We start from the raw sequence: 16,854 nt of genomic DNA, 5'->3' as shown, positions 1-16,854 counted from the left end.
GTGTATTCTCTGCTATCCGGGTGGGCCTCCCTCCAGACATCCCTCAGAATTGTTATTTGTAGAAATGTGGGTAAGACCGTATCCGATGATCTCAGGGGGATCCTGTCTTTGGCGATTCGTGTCTATCTTCTCCCACATATAGCACTGCATTAACCTCTTTCCGCCGCAGCCCTTTTTCAGATTTTAATTTTAGTTTTTTCCTCCCCACATTTCAGAAGCCATAACGTCTTTATTTTTCCGTCGATATAGTACTATGAGGGCTTGATTTTTGAGAGACGAATTGTAGTTTTTCGTACCACAATTTATTTTGCCGTATAATGTACTAGGAAACGGGAAAAAATTCTATGTGGGGTAGAAAATGAGATGAGCGATGAGCTGTTAGAGGGGGTCGCCCCCCTCCTTCTGACGATTTAAATGCTGCGGTCGTATTGACTGCAGCATTTAACGAGTTAAACTAGCGGGATCGCGCTCGAGCGCGATGCCGCTAGTTACTCTGAAGTGTCGGCTGTAACATACAGCCGACATCGGCATCGTATGGAGCGAGCTCACTGCGTGAGCCCGCTCCATACTTCTCCTACCCGACTTTGGCGTATGGACACGTCAAATGTCGGGAAGGGGTTAAAATCCCCTCCCACTATTTTTTTATTCTGTTGTTTATTCTGGAGTTTCAGACCAAACGTCTGGTAGAAAATCTTATTATCGCCATTGGGGCCATAAACATTATACAAGATCAGATGTTCCCCGTTGACTTCAATATGAAGTTGTATCCACCTGCTTCCATGTCTATTTCTTCGGAACGGATTTTATAAGCAAAGTCCCTATGAAACAAAATCATGACCCCTGCTTTGCCATCGGTCGCCGGGGATCTGCAGACACGCCCTACCAATAGTTTTTTCATGCAATTGAAATCTGGGGAAGACAAGTGGGTTTCCTGCAGAAAAAAACACATCCGTTTGAGTCGTTTCAGGTGTCTCAGGATCCTAATCCTTTTATTGGGCAATTTAAGTCCCTTAACATTCCAGGAAATAACTTTCATAAAGAGAGCATTTTAAGAATGGTCTCAGTGTTGTGAATTCCTCCACATTCAAGTAGTAGGAAAATCATTATAATAATAGGAGAGTTGGCATGTCTGCAAGATCCCCAACCACGTCTCTGCACCAGCATAACATAATCACAAATGACAATACAATACAAAATTGAAAACATCACAATACAAGAACTGCAAAAACCTGTAGTAACATTGTCCCTTGTGGGCTTGCACATTAATGAATATAATGAAAAGTTTAAATATATTACACCCACTTTTGTGTCTGGACTTCACTTTTCCCAGCATGTAAAGAAGAACACCCCCCCCCCCCCTCCCCCGGGCCTAAGGCAGCAGGAACTTGACAATGTAAATTATATCTCCTTAGCAGAACTCTTTCTCTCCCCGGCAGCCAGTGGCGTAACTACCGCCGTAGCAGCCGTAGCAGCTGCTACGGGGCCCGCGGCATGAGGGGGCCTGTGTCGCCCGCCGGCATGGGCCCCCACCATAGCCGCAGGCTCCGCTAGCAGCCGCTACGGCTGCTACAGCGGGACGCCACTGATCACTACGGCAGAGCAGGGAGGTATCTCCCCGCTCTGCCATTAAACAAAAGACATGTATCCCCTATCCACAGGATAGGGGATACATGTGTGATCGCTGGCATTGATAGGGAGAACGGTCGCGCATGCGCATGCGTGACCAGCGCTCCTTTCATTTTTATTGAGCTGCCGACACAGACGCCGGAAGTCAGAGGTGAGTCATGGAGAACTTGGGGGACTTTTGGTCCCCCGTTCTCCCTATCAATGCCAGCGATCGCACATGTATCCGGTATCCTGTGGATATGGGATGCATGTTACTTGTAGGACACAACAACACTTTAGGTTGCATTTTTTTGGGGGGTTGGGGACGCTGTATGGCGTTCCCTGCAGGGGGGGCGCTGTATGGCGGTCCCTGCAGGGGGGCCCTGTATGGCGTTCCCTGCAGTGGGGGGGGCGCTGTATGGCGTTCCCTGCAGGGGGGGCGCTGTATGGTGCTCCCTGCAGGGGGGGGGCGCTGTATGGCGTTCCCTGCAGGGGGGCACTGTATGGCGTTCCCGGCAAAGGGGGGGGGGCGCTGTATGGCGTTCCCTGCAGGGGGGGGCACTGTATGGCGTTCCCTGCAGGGGGGGCTGTATGGCGTTCTCTACAGTGGGGGCTGTATGGCGTTCTCTACAGTGGTGGCTGTATGGTGTTAGCGCCATACAGCTCCCTCTGTAGAGAACGCCACACAGTCCCCCCTGTAGATAATGCCACACAGTCCCCCCTGTAGATAATGCCACACAGTCCCCCTGTAGATAACGCCACACAGTCCCCCTGTAGATAACGCCACACAGTCCCCCCTGTAGATAACGCCACACAGTCCCCCCTGTAGATAACGCCACACAGTCCCCACTGTAGATAACGCCACACAGTCCCCTCTGTAGATAACGCTGCACAGTCCCCCCTGTAGATAACGCCACACAGTCCCCCCTGTAGATAATGCCATACAGCCCCCCTGTAGATAACGCCACACAGTCCCCCCTGTAGATAACGCCATACAGTCCCCCCTGTAGATAACGCCATACAGTCCCACTCTGTAGATATCTACAAAGGGGGCTGTATGGCATTATCTACAGGGGGCTGTATGGGGTTATCTACAGGGGGGCTGTAAAAAAGGCACTATCTACAAGGGGGGGTTGTGTGACTCCCAGGGGAGGGGGGGGGCAGTCAAAAGTTTGCTATGGGGCCCAGTCTTTCCTAGTTACGCCCCTGCCGGCAGCATAAAATAAAGAGATAAACATCAATGCTGCCCACACAGATTTTGCTCGGAACTCACCACCCGTACCAGTCCATCGCATTTGGTCATTGTTAAAAGTCAATCCGGGCATCTAGTCAACCGAGAAGAAAGTGGTGGTCACCGTTTTCTAGGTGCTAATTCAGACGCTGATCCCTCTCTGTTACCCCTTTCTCCATTACTTCGATTTAAAGAAGTACTTTTCAGTGGTCCTGATGGTGGTGGCTGATACCATGTACAAGTTTTTTGCAATCCAAGTCATCATCTGTGGCAGTACTGGGGATCCCAGGCGCTACTGACATTGCAATATTTATGGTGAGTAGTTCAAGACAAGGTGATTCTTCATAATGTAAGAACTCTTGCCAGGTACCACTCATCCAGTCCCCTTTTTCATTGTGTCAGATGAGGCCTTTCCACTAATGACCAACCTGCTGCACTAATGCCCACCTGTTGTCCTGGTTGTGTGGCCCTACTACTGGTGCAGGGAGTGGAAGGATAGGGATAAAACCCAAACTGGGAATTGGCAGTAGGTAAGGAAGGAGGGGGAGAGGGGTAGAAAAATTATAACGGTCTAACTGGGAAGAGGTGGACCCGACACTGGGCCTTGGAAGGGAACAAGAAGGAAGCTACTTTAGGCTTGTAGCTTAATGCAGGTTATGAATGAGAGCCCTGAGATCCGGCAGGCGGTTGGACAAGTCAAAGACTGCTGCTGCATACCTGACAACATTTAAGTGTTGCCCTAGGCTACGCTCCCCCAAAAAATAATACATACTGTATTTCCATATGCATTATATGTTGCAATGCTAATCTTCTGCTCATTGTTACCTGGGCCAGCGTCTTCTTTGTCATGGTGACAACGCTAGAACTGTGTTTCCGATGAACATCTTTTCCACACTAATTTGCTTCTAATTATGGTCTGAGCATCCACTTCAGGATATCCTCCCAACGTCGTAAGCCGTTATTTCCACGACAACAAACTAATAATGTCTTTGACATCTGCTACTTAATACTGACTCATTATTAGGCAATGATATCATGTCCACGACATCCTGATGTTGTTGCCACAAGTGTTGCTACATAAGCCATGGCAATTTCTACCATTATTCAGCTCCAGGTTATTATACAAGATTCTACAATCCACACAGGTTTGTCTCTCTCCCCATTATGTTTTCACTAATGTGCAATTAATTGCATTTATTTCACTTTATGATATTATGACCTACTCATCTGACTTCTTATGATATTGGTCATACATACTCCCTACAACATTCACATTCTCTATATACAGTATTTTAGTAGTTTGAATATGATGTTTACTTTTAGGATGTCACGTAATAGGGATATTTTGTATTATGCTTATTAGATACTAACAGTTTACCTATACTAATATTCAATATTTTGTTTTCATGATGTTATAGAAATACAGCTGAGGAAGGTCCAAGTGGACCTATACGTCCCATGCTAAGTGATTGTACTAACAGGTCATCTTGGCCTGGATTTGTGAAAAACTTTTAATAAAATACAAATTAAGCATTACATTAAATTATTTTTTGACATCATAACAACGTCGGATTTGCTCTAATTTTTGGGCTGTAGCAGGAAACAACAACCAATGGGAGGGAGCGTGCCCTGTTCCCAAATTAACACTTACTCACCATGGCCAGCATAAGGAGACAGTCCATGTCTATAAAACAGAGTATTGCTCTAGGGTGCACTAATGCTGTAATGACCATCTAAATAATTGCACTTCACGCCCACAATATACAAAAACTTCCTAGCTGCAGCACTTAACACTTCCATTACTGGTCCAACCGTCATCATATGGGCACAGCAAAGCATTAGTTATTCCTTAATTTGTTAACGGAAATAATTTTTTCAACAAACTGGACATACATGGATGTTATAAATACTCATTCCAGTTTGTACTCTATGCTCTATAAATAAATAAATAAATAAAAGACATTCACATTGGCTTAGAATATAGAAAGCACATAAATAATGCAGAAATCCCAATCAATCCTGCACATCAGTATTAAATACCTTTATTAATATAGTGTATATAAAATCATATATCCTGGATGTTAGTTAAAATATCTCAATAGGTCCACATAATCATAGAGAGAATTGATATAGAGCAAACAGATATCGCTAATGTAATGCACTAACGTTAATTTCAATGTTCCAACCCAGTGGTTGAAACGATTGTAGTAAATGTTTCTATTTAAGTTTTTTCCTGTGCAATAATTTTTCTTGATCACCACCTCTTTCAGTGGAGTAACTGAATCAATTAACTTAAACTATAACTGGTTTCAAGAACGGCCCTTCTTAACAAAATGTTTAGCTATATCAAGCATGACCAGTCCGATGGTTTCACCCACATACATCAAGATGCAGGGGAAGTTGCACTATAAACACCATGTATTCAGACCGGCATGTATATCTCTGCTTAATGCAATATTGTTTGCCACTGTATAGATGATAAAAGGTATCACTCTTTAGCATATTGCCACAGTTACAAAAATGAAGGCAGGGAATGTTCAAAGCATCTTGCCTACTTATGTTATGTGTCCATAATTTATATTGAGCTAATCATTTTTTCTGATGAATCCATCCAGTCTGCAATCATACGTAACCACTCTTCTCACCCTAAGCAATTGGCTCTAAGGGTGAGAATCAAGCATACAGTATGCTTTGGAGGATTGCTACTGTAATACAACATATTGTTCCTTTCCGTTGGTTTAACATAAAGGTCAGTTTTGACCCGTCTGCCCTCTACATTTATCAGGATATCTAAAACTTGTAGAGAGTCTCTCACTGTATACATTGATTGATCCTAATTTAGGTTTGGAGGTAGTTATGATGGCACTTCATTGCTCAGGATGCACACCGGCGAATCTACACTTTGTCCTCGATTTACTAGGAAGTCCTATGGAGGAAGCATTATAACTACAGGTCCCCTTATATGTGGCGCATTCTGTGCTTCTGACGCTACATAGATGACATATTTCTGATATAGACGGGTTCTTTGATAGAGTCTTTTCATGAGTCTTTGAATACACAAATATTGAACATTTCTATTTTGATGACACTGTCAAAAAACTTTTTACATTTAAAGTATGAAAAGTTTTTAATTAAACTTTGATCTTCACTACTAACTATTGGAAATCTGGTGTCTGAAAGTGCATGTTTATTGCCTTACATGCCTACAGAAAACCCTTTTAACCGGTTCAGGACCAGGCTATTTTGATCCTTCCGGACCAGACACCATTTAGCCACTTCCTGACCAGGAGCTTTACCCCCCTTCCTGACCAGGACCATTTTTAAGTTTTAGCCATGTGCCAATTTAAAAGCAAATTGTTGTTCTATTATTTTTCCGACCTACATGTATTTGGTCTTGTTTTTTTTCAGACCATATTGGGCTTCCATATTGTGTAAAATAAATAATAGGTATATTTTACTTTTTTTTTAAATATGGAAGAAAAAATGGAAAATAAAGTTGAAAAAAATGTGAATGTGTGAATTTAGGTGATTTTTTTTTTTACGTCTGGTGCATGCCACTGGGTAAACACACCTGAATACATATTTGGCAACTTCTACCGACTTCAACTATACCAAATATGTGTGCATTTCTTACACGCTGTGCGCAAGGTGGCGCTTACAAAGAACGGTGCGCAAACTGGTTTTTAGAGAAAACATTTCCAAAGCTGGTTCGCTAACACCATACGACCATTACAGATGTTCTGGCGTTTCCAGTCCACAAAAACTGATGGCCTATCCTCAGGATAGGCCATCAATATCTGATCGGTCAGGGTCTGACACCCCCGTTCATCGGCTGTTTTGAAGGGGCCACCGTGCTTATATGACCGCTGCTTCCACTTAATTTCCTTTACTGCCCACACCGTGAATCGCGGACACACTTATAGCGGCGGGTTCACAGTTTTACAGCCTTCTACCATTCAAGTGTATACTGTAATACTATGAACTGCCGCTACAAGTGTGTCCGCGAATCACAGTGTGAGCAGTAAAGGAAATGAAGGGGAAACGACGATGGTACGAGCATCGCTGCCCCTTCAAAACAGCTGATCGGCGGGGCTGCGGGGAGACAGGCCACCACCAATCAGATTAAAGTGTTGGTGGTATATTCAGAGCCTTCCACCACAGGATTTATTGTATTTTATACTCTACACAAAATTGTAATCAAATCACTGGATTAGGACTAGAGTTTTGTTTTAAAATATAACTTTTACTCGTAACTTTTTTTTTTCTTTTCAAAAAGTGCGATACAAATAACACACTAGGACAAAACTGTTTACAACAAAAAAATCTTCCTTATCGTGAAGGAGATGTAATGCTAAATGCTATTAAACGTCAATTTTATGTTGGTGATATTCAAAAAAATTTCAGAGTGTAAATAGTGCTTCATTTGGTTTCAATACATATGAATAGTCTTTTTCCCAGAAAAATAGATATTAGTATCTGTGGGGTTATAAACCCTCCTACCTGTTCCGTGGTTTATCAAAGTCTGTTCCGTTCCTATGGCTGGGGACTGGGAAACCTCACTTATTCCTTTCTTATATTAAGGCAATCAGTCCTTGCATTCTCCCGACGCATTTCCTTGTGGCCAGAATTCTTCAGGGGAGATAAGGCCAAATGACCCCCTTAGCAAGAGGATCAGATTAGGTTGGAGCTATCTTAAAATCTCATTCTTCTGCAGTGGCAGGGATAAAATATTGTTCTTCTGCAGTGGCAGGGATTCCTCATAGCACTTGTTTCCTAGTGCTAGAGTGCACGCTAGTTCCGGCATATGACGTCATCGCCCACATGTGTTTTCTAGTTGCTATTTTTCCCTGTCCGTTTTAAAATTGGATGCATTTCATTTGTAATTTTTTTGCCACACACTTCCCTCTGTAGATAATTCCACACACTTCCCCCTGTAGATACTGCCACAGTCCCGCTGTAGGTAGTGCCACACAGCCCCCCTTGTAGGTACTTCCACACAGCCCCCTTGTAGGTAGTGCCACACAGCCCCCCCTGTAGGTAATGCCACACAGCCCCCTGTAGGTAATGTCACACAGCCCCCTTGTTGGTAATGCCAAACAGCCCCTCTGTAGGTAGTGCTGCACAGCCCCCTTGTACATAGTCACCGCCATAGATAACACCCCCCTACCTTCCTGTAGGGGACGGCTCCAGGAGAAGTCCCTCACTTCACTGTCCATATATGGACAGTGAAGTGAGGGACTTCTCCTGGATCGGAATCCCCAGCCACAGCAGTGGGGATTCAGCTTCAGAAGTCCCTGACGTCACTTTGTCCATATATGGACAGTGAAGGCAGGGATTTCTCCTGGAGCGTAATCCCCGGCCACAGTGCTGGGGATTCCACTTAAGAAGTCCTTGACGTCACGGTGTCCATATATGGACAGTTAAGTCAGGGACTTCTCCTGGAGCAGAATCCCCAATTTCCGGCCACAGTGTTGCCGAAGCTGTGGCCGGGGATTGAGGATTTTGCTCCTGCAGGGAGCAACAAAATACCCTCCTCACATGCACTTCGCACTAGCTGTCCCTAGTCTTCCAGAGAGGGAGAAGATGCATCTGGTAATCGCTGTGACAGGCTGTAACAGCGATCACCTGACCAGAGACCACTCCAAGCTCGGTGATACAGCGGTCTAGACAGCTGTATCATGGAGCTCCTTACCGTCAGCATGGATGTGATTACCGTGACAAGCTGTCACAGCGTTCACATAGCTGAGCACCTTATCTGCAGGACGTTCTGGTACGGCCCTGCAGATTTAATTGCGGACCGCTCGGACGTTTATAGTCTATGGGCGGTCCGGAAGTGGTTAAACAGCTATAATTTTTTTACTTGTTGGGCTAGCGATGTGATTCTTGCAATGTTTTTTTTTCTGTAGACAATGCAGGTTTCTTTTTTTTATACACATCCTTTTTGCTATTTTAAAATTTTTAGGCTTAAAGTTTGAAAATAATAGTAAAAATATAAGGATTTTTACTTTTTAGCTATTTTTTTCTGGTAATAACATAGTTTTACCCTAAAATAAACCTTTTATTTGTGATCATCAATGTCTACCATAAATTGTAATATATTACATGTCTTTTTTAGGGTAATTGGCTCAGGGCTAGCGTTACGACAATTACTGGCGGAGGGAACTTTTTTTGGGGGGTGGATATTTTATGTATATTTATTATTACATTTTTTTAACTTTATTTTACTTTTATTTTTTTATTACTATGGTCTGCCTCTCAAAGGTCAGAAAAGACCTTTGGGGGACTTTTTTTTTTTTACTTTCTTCTTTTACACCATGTTTTTCCACTGTAACTGTAACTGCACAGCAGCCCCAGTTACAGGGGGAAATCAGCCCTCTTATAGTGACTATTGTCACTAATAGGGCTGTGCTGGGTCTAGTAAGACCCAGCAGCAGCCTGCTACTAACGGCATCCCAGTCACATGATCACCGGGACCAACGCTGCATCTGTTCATATACACAGCACTCATTGAACGCTGTGTAGAAGACATCAGAGAAGATAGAAGCAGCGAAATCTGCTTCCATCTTCTCCTCAGGGTCCCCGGCAGTCACTGACTACCGGAGACCCGACATTCAGCTGCCCGATCGCTCGGGCAGCAAGCTAAAACCTGTGCCGTAAATAGTCTATGGCGCGGGTTTTAGGGAACTGGTTAAGTTAGCTATACATTACTTGGGACTGTTAATTTGCCCTAACCACATTTTTTTACTCAGGGTCTTTCATCAATCTTGATTTAGTCATTTTGCATCTGCTGACCTGTGGATATAGTGGATGTCTGCTTCCATGGAGCTATGCAGTCATAGGACTTATATAATCGTATGATATTGTAGTATATATATATATGAAAGTAGTAAACAGTATTAAGAAAGTAATATTTTTTATTTCTCAAATGAATTTATGCTAGGATTGGACAATTATCAATAGTATTTTTTAGTTTAAGTATTAGTTCTAGCAGTACTATATTTATTACATTATTATTATTATTATTATGTTTATTATTATTATTATTATTATTATTAGTAGTAGTAGTAGTAGTAGTATTAGTATTAGAGTTGAGCGAATTTCTATAAATTCGTTTTGAATCAGACTCGATTGTCTGAATTAATTTGACGCAAATTGAAAGTGTCTGAAATACTTGCCTTATGTCGGAGGTATCTATTGGGACTCCCGACGTTTGCCTCCTATGGAAGGCTGCAATGTATCCCAATGTATAGGCATACAGTGGAATACATCACCCAAATGCTCTCCACTCATTGTCCCTAGCAGCTTGTACATAACCAGCTGCATACATGCTTCTATGGGCAATGGAGGGGTTATTTCTAAATCTTTATGCTCTGTCTGGGGATTTTGGCTTTGGGGAAGCTATCTATATATGCTCTCTGAATCCCAATGTGGATCTCCAGCTACCACAGCTCTCCACAGTCCACCTGTTGCCCATAGAAGCATGTACACAACTGCTTGGAGGGAAGAGCATTCGAGTGAAGTATCCCACTGTATGCCTAAATAGTGGAATATGTTTCAAATGGCATGCTGCGCTCTCTGGTGGCTGCCATTTTGCCACGATTCATGTGTTGCTAACCATTTGCCGTATCTGAAACTTTTGGAAAATTTGGACTGAATTCGATTAGATTAGAATCGATTTGCTCATCTCCAATTATTATGTTTACTGACATATACTGTAGATGGATGTGTTGTCTAGATGAGTTACACAGGTAGCAACACTAATTATCCTTTTGGGAAAGCGTGGAAATGTGTTTTCAAAGAAAAACAGGCTGGTTTTAGATGTTTTTATCCCCAATCTAGCACTATAAGGGTATGTGCACACACACTAATTACGTCCGTAAATGACGGACGTAATTCGGCCGCAAGTCCCGGACCGAACTCAGTGCAGGGAGCCGGGCTCCTAGCATCATAGTTATGTACGATGCTAGGAGTCCCTGCCTTGCTGCAGGACAACTGTCCCGTAGTATAATCATGATTACAGTACGGGACAGTTGTCCGGCAGTGAGGCAGGGACTTCTAGCATCGTACATAACTATGATGCTAGGAGCCCGGCTCTCTGCACTGTGTTCGGTCCGGGACTTGCGGCCGAAATACGTCCGTCAATTACGGACGTAATTAGTGTGTGTGCACATACCCTAAATGAACCAGTTCCTAATTATATTTCCTGCAATCATTTCCATAGAGTTAAGATTGATTAGTATTATACTGCCAGGACTAGCTGATGCGAAGCAGATATAACTCTGGCTTAGAAAGCAATTGCTTTTGTAATTGACAGATATGATTGTAGTAATGCATGCAAAAATAAGTAAATAACTAAATATGTTTTCTGGTATCAACACGCTATTGCCTTCTGCTCTGTGATTCTGGCATTAAATATGAGATTGAAAAATAAACATTAACAGAAGATGTGCTGTAAAAAACACTTATGAATTTTGAGAATGGTGTAATTGCATGCAAGCTAATGTCTGAACTGTCTTTGTCCTCCAGAACCCTGTAGGACATTCATCTGTTACTTGTGCTCTAGTTTGAGTTCAAAGTGAAACATTCATGAAGCCAATGTTCACACGTAAGGAATCAACTTGTTTAACATTTATTAAGAGTGTTTATTCTGTAATGGTTAAAATCTTTGATAACTATTATTGTGGCTACAATACCTTCGAAGACTATTAGCACATATCTAAAAGTTGAAAGATACAAGGAATCATTTCAGTGTAAATAATGCACTTTTATATGTACAACACCTTTTATAAGCAGAGTTCATAAAGTAAATTAGAACTTAAATAGAAATGGACTTTTCTCATTTACAAACAGAGAGAGAACTAACAACATAGCGGCCACATTCACTACTTTTAGGCCCAGTACCTTAGGTACCAGTTAGTTCAGTCATTTCTGTAGTCGATCGAATACCTTAAATGCAACGCCATGTAAGTTACTATTAGATTCCATAGTCAGACAAATTCCCCTTTCTATTTCATTATGATCTCTGCTACAAGAGCTATCTATCCTTTCTAACACTCCCCATTTGTCATTTTGTACCTCCCTCTTTTCGATTATAGCTAATTTGTTCTCTCTTCTAATCCTGTGTCTTGTTTATGTACCTTTTATATTACGTTGGTATCCCCTCTATCATGTTGTCATTTATGTTGTTGCATAACATGTTGACCCTTTATAAATAAAGGATAGTAATTTACAACAGTCAAAGAAAACAAAGGTGCTGTTGCACCATCACAAATGTCTAACTGCCCAGTAGTAAATTTACATAGTTCCCCCTGCTGTAAATGGTGCCTTAATTCTGGGGATACTGTATTTTAATGTTGCAAAATGTAAGAGCTTCTCTTTAACCAAATTGATGAAATGATAGAAACATTTTATAATATATACAATACATACTGGGACATATTAAAACCAGTGTTTTGGAACTACCGTTTTACAGACCTACATGCTGTAACATCTATGGGCGCGGACCGTCGGGATTACTCACCCCTCGATGGCCACAGCTATGGTCTGGTGAGCACTGGCCCACATCTCCTCCCCAGGAGATGCCAGCGCTCACTTCTGCTCCACTCTGCTGTGTCCCATAGGGTGCGCACGCACGCTTGGCCTTCTAGGGCCATTGCGCGCACATGTAAAACTTTAGCAATTAGCTCATGATCACCATGGACTATAAGAAGTGCCCTGCCCCTTTGCTCATTGCCTGAGCGTTGTTAGTATTCCTATGTTAGCCCTTTCAAATGGTACCTTAGTGTTTACCCGTGCCCTGCTAACTGTATCCTGTATCCTGTGCTGCGTTATTGTTTCTAAGCCTGTTAGTGATTGGAGTCGTGTCCTACTGCACCTGTTGTCGTCCGCCACATCTGGCGCATCCTGCTGCACCTGCTGTCATCCGCCACGTCTGGCGCAACCTGCTGCACCTGCTGTCATCCCCCACGTCTGGTGCAACCTGCTGCACCTGCTGTCATCCGCCACGTCTGGTGCAACCTGCTGCACCGGCTGTCATCCGCCACGTCTGGCACAACCTGATGCACCCACCTCCATCTGTGCTAAAGCCTCTGCCACTGTCTGGACTATTCAGGTACGCTTGTGCGGGACTTTGTATTGATTGGGTGCTCTGTTGTATGGCCAGCTTCCTCCCCGCTTCGGCGGTGCCGCCTAGTGGGTCCACATACCCACAGACCGTGACACATGCATAGCAGTAGACAAAACAAAACCAATAATTGAACAATAAAATATGTTTTATTTACAAAAATTATTCTGAGGCTACAGTTATCCTGGTAACTACAGACAATATAGAGAAACTGAGCAGCAACGTGATGTTATAGAAGACTGATTAAGCATACTAAAGGGAAGGAATCTTATTGAAGAACATAGTGTGGAGTAATAATGAACACAGATATTGATCCTGGTAATACAGGGGGGATTTGACTAGTATAGATGATGACATGACTCTTCTCTAGAATTGAGTCATTCGCAATAATAAGCTTGTAGGATCATCATACAAAATGAAAGTGAGCTACAGCATCATAAATACATAGCAACCATTCTTGCTAGAAACATGTTCATTCAGGTTTCATTCTCAATCTGAATGCCTATGCAGCAAGATAGCCATACAGAAGTGTGCGCACAGGGAGATTTCTAATTTATAGGTCCCTCAGGACAGTTAGTTTTGGAATTTCCTATGGTTTCATAATGGTTAATTTCTTTTTTGATACTACAGAATAGGCAAATAACTAAATTGGGGAATGAATAGTTTGTACATGAAACAATATATTAGTGATTGATGTCATGAAGTTATACTGACATGTGGAGTAAAACACATACAGAAAACACAAACATTGGCCTAATTTGTGTTTTATATGTGAACTTGCCATGTAAAATTTGGCTTGAACGAGTGCCCAGTATATACAGTATCACAGTTAAAATAGGCATTTTATTTCAGGGAAATGGCTATAGTACGGATCGCTGAGGTAATGTACAGTGTAGATGTTAGGATGTGAGCTTCAAAAGGCAAATAGAAAAATAACCTGGACTTTGGAGTACATATTTAAGATTGTGGATGGGGGACACTAGGCTACCTGTAAAGGAGGGTGAAATGTAGGACCTCCGTTTGCAGTTTATTAACTGCTCAGATGTTCACTGTTTATGCACTGTACATATACTATATGTTGTGTTGCACTGTATATAATGTTTTGTTTTATATGTAGACTGGTTGGCAGACTACGGTGCTCATTGTAGGTGTGATGTTGAGACTGTGCAAAAGTATAAGAGGCTTCTGGGATTCAGTAACATGAAGGTACGGAGAACTAGCTATTCTCAGAAAGTGCCTGGTACTGACTGGGGACGAAGTGTGGTGACCCTGATACGCTGTGCCACCGTGCAATAAGTGAAGGTTTGATGCCATTAAAGTGGAGTATGGGCTAACCGCGTGTGGTGCTAAACTGGAGTGTTAGAGGTCTGCGATAAGATGGGAACTTGTCACCAGGTGCAACAGGCTTGTCCCTCTGCGAAGAGGTGGGGGAGACTGGAGGCTGTGGGATGCTGAGTAGGTGGTAGACCGGAGGTCAGGAGATGGTGATGGAATGCCTGTCTGGAGCTAAGGAGAGAGGCTTTCTTCCAAGGCTAAGCAAGTCTCTGAGCGGAGAGAAGTACGGCTGCATTGCCAAACAAGGTCCAGAATGTGTATCACTGAATGGAGGGTGATCTGGCAAAGTAACCACCAGTGGGCTGAGAGAGTCTATCTGCTGAAGGGGCAGGCCTGCAGTTATACTGTGTAAGCTGCCACAGAAGTGGGGGTGGCTGAAGCGTACCGCCAACCTAGAGTGGCCATGGCCAACTCTAGAGATTCTGGTGCTGTGGGAGTAGTCAGCCCAATATAGGAACCTTTTGTTGGGTGAACAGTACTGTACGCAAACCCGGGGGAGGCTGTAGTTAGGTTGAGTTAGGGTTTTAAGAGCATCATTGTCCTAGTGGGCTGGTGGTATAGCTGCAGCGAGGTAGATTTTCCCTGCAGTCCTAAGATGTGGCCTGGTAGTGCAGTCCTGAACTAGACTGGGCTGAGTGGAGCAGACAGTGGGAGGGGTGACGTGGCGGGAGCCCTCAAGAGTCAGAGTCAAAGTGAGAAGGCTATCCTATTGTCGCAGTGAGTGAGAGCATGAGGAGCGGACCTGAAAAGTGATTATCTCATAGTAAGATTGCCTACTGGATGTAACTGGGAAATTACGTGTGAAACACAACACTCTTGAGATGCAGGTAACTGTAGCAGAAAGACAGAACTCTTGAGACACAGGGAACAGTAACTAAGAGACAGAACCCTTGAGAGACTGCACCCTTGAGATGCAGGTAACTATGGTAGAAAGACAGAAACCTTTAGATACAAGGAACTGCAGCTGAGAGACAGAACCCTTGAGACGCAGGGATATTTGACAGAGCTACAGAATTCTTGAGATTCAGGGAACTGTGAGTAAGAAAGGGAGAACCCTTGAGAGCAGGGCATGAGAGAGAAATTGTTGCCAGTTAGGGCCTGTTCATCAGTTCCATTCAACCTTTCCATCGGAGGGACTGATGAACGGAAAGCCAAACGGAAACTATAGCTTCCGTTTGCATTACCATTGATTTCAATGGTAATGCTTCAGTTTCAGTTGGTTTCTATTTGTTCCTGTTCCGTAAAGTTTCCGTTACTTTCGCACTACCAATAGGTGTCTTGTGAAAATTCTCCAATTATGCTGCTAGTTTCTTAGAAAAAGGATAATAATAATCTTTATTTTTCTAACACCAACATGTTCCGCAGCGCTTTATAGTTGGGGAAGTAACAAAAATGTAAAATGACAAATAATCAATACAAATGAAAAAAAAAAACAATGAGACAAAAGGTAAGTGATCCCTGCCCATAAGAGCTTACAATCTAAACAAAATACATTGGATGCTTACACAACAATGCAGTTATGCAAGTCATTTAAATTTATAGCAGCTGCTTGGACCAACACAGAGGGTGAAGCTTTTAGACATAATGGTATTGAAGAGACAGGAGCAACTTAGTGTGGGTAATTTACTGTAAGTGGCAATATACATTGTCCACACTAAAGTGATTCAGTCTCTATCCAGCTAGGGGCGGTTCTAGTTTTCAGCAAAAAAAAAAACAAAACAACAAGATAGTGATTTTACAGTAGTATGGGCAAAAAAAAATTGCTTAGGAGCATCTTGTTTCCCCATGTCAATTCTGCAGACACAGTAGCAGCTAAAACAGGTCTAATGTATGGGCACCCATAATTCCAGAATTCAGAACTACGGACCATTGTAGATGTGAACATGGGGAGTAAAAGATTGTTTCCTTTTGGTTTGGTTGGAGTTGTACATTAAAGAGGCTCTGTCACCAGATTATCAAAATCCTATCTCCTATTGAATGTGATCGGCGCTGCAATGTAGATAACAGCAAAGTTTTTATCTTTGAAAAACGATCATTTTTGACCAAGTTATGAGCAGTTTTATATTTTTACAAATGAGCTTTTCAATGGACAACTGAGCATGTTTTCTCGTTTTACCAACTGGGCGTGTATTGTGTTTTTACCAACTGAGCGTGTATTGTGTTTTTACCAACTGGGCGTTGTGAATAGAAGTGTATGACGCTGACAAATCAGCATCATACACTTCTCTTCGTTCCCACCCAGCTTCTTTCACTGCAGACACACAGCGTGAAGTCACCCACAGGTCCTTCAACCTTGGCGTCGGACAGAGAAAATACATGGGCTCCAGCCGTCCGAGAGGGTAAGATGCTCGTCTCTAGGGAGTTTACTATGCTTACCTGCACATGGTGATGCTGCTGCAGATTCAACTGTACCCTCTGACGCCTGGAGCCGATGTGTCTTCTCTCGTCCGACGCCAAGGTTGAAGGACCTGTGGGTGACCTCATCGTTCCCACCCAGCTTCTTTCACTGCAGACACACAGCGTGACGTCACCCACAGGTCCTTCAACCTTGGCGTCGGAA

The sequence above is a fragment of the Rhinoderma darwinii genome, chromosome 3 (assembly GCF_050947455.1).
Source record: "Rhinoderma darwinii isolate aRhiDar2 chromosome 3, aRhiDar2.hap1, whole genome shotgun sequence".
In the NCBI taxonomy this organism is placed as follows: domain Eukaryota; kingdom Metazoa; phylum Chordata; class Amphibia; order Anura; family Rhinodermatidae; genus Rhinoderma; species Rhinoderma darwinii.
This window is presented reverse-complemented; position numbering follows the sequence as displayed.